Genomic DNA, 1,114 nt, shown 5'->3' with positions numbered 1-1,114 from the left:
AGAACAAGCAAAGGGGATACATCTGTTATCTAGACAGAACAAGCAAAGGCTCACTTTAATGAAAAGACATCAGCAACAAAATCTATAAAGATTGTGTCACATATAGATGAAGTCCATAGCTTCTGCGAAAATGACCTTTTATTGCCAGACTTTTGCCATCCTAAATTCCTTGTGGCATAGCAACAGTCTGCTTCTAAATCAGAGAAACTAAGATGGGTGAACAGTGGCTATAATTACATGAACAGTCGAGGCAAGGGAAACCCAAGATGACCATTTGGTTCTTTAAAACTCCCTGGCAAATCTCATTTTTTGGTTATTGCATTCCTGCATACACCATAGTACATTTATGGTGGACTTCATTCAACTGCCACTTAGTATGGGTTATCAATATGTTCGTATTGTATGTATGTTTTCCAGATGGGTAGAAGCCTTCCTCTGCCACAAGGCTAATACTTTCACAGTGGAAAAAAAAAAAGTGGTTAGAAAATATGTTTTCCACTTAGGGTATGTTTGATAATCTCTAGTGATCAAAGTAACCACTTCACTGAGTAAATCAGATATAAACAGCTTCTAAAAGTGCTAAAATCTTTTTGGAAAATGGACAAGAAATAAACAGATGGTTCACGGAAAAAGAAAGTCAAATGGCCCTGTATCATATAAAACAATGCTCTTAATAAGAAACATGCAAATTAATACCATAATGAGTTGTCATTTCTTGCATATCAGAAAGGGAAAAATCTCGAAGTTTGGCAACATACTCTGTTGTCAAAGCTATGGGGAAATAGATACTACCATACATTTCTGATTTGAATGCAAAATTATATAACCCACATGGAGGAGAATTTGGGAATATTCATCACAGTTACACATATATTTGTGTTTGAACCAATAATCTCACTCCAGGAACCCATCTCAAAGAACACAAAAAGTTGAGTGCACAGACTATTATTGGCAGTTTTCATTGTAATACTAAAAGACTAGAAATAACACATATACCCATCATAAAAAGGCTGGTTGAGTAAACTACGTTAGTTTGCATATTTAAATAATATACACCTATAAGATGAATAAAGACAATATCTATATACTACCATATAGTAATTACCAGTATATG

This window comes from Pteropus vampyrus, unplaced genomic scaffold, assembly GCF_000151845.1.
Source record: "Pteropus vampyrus isolate Shadow unplaced genomic scaffold, Pvam_2.0 Scaffold444, whole genome shotgun sequence".
Classification (NCBI taxonomy): Eukaryota; Metazoa; Chordata; class Mammalia; order Chiroptera; family Pteropodidae; genus Pteropus; species Pteropus vampyrus.
The sequence above is the reverse complement of the archived record's forward strand: the minus strand, read 5'-3'. Positions refer to the sequence as shown.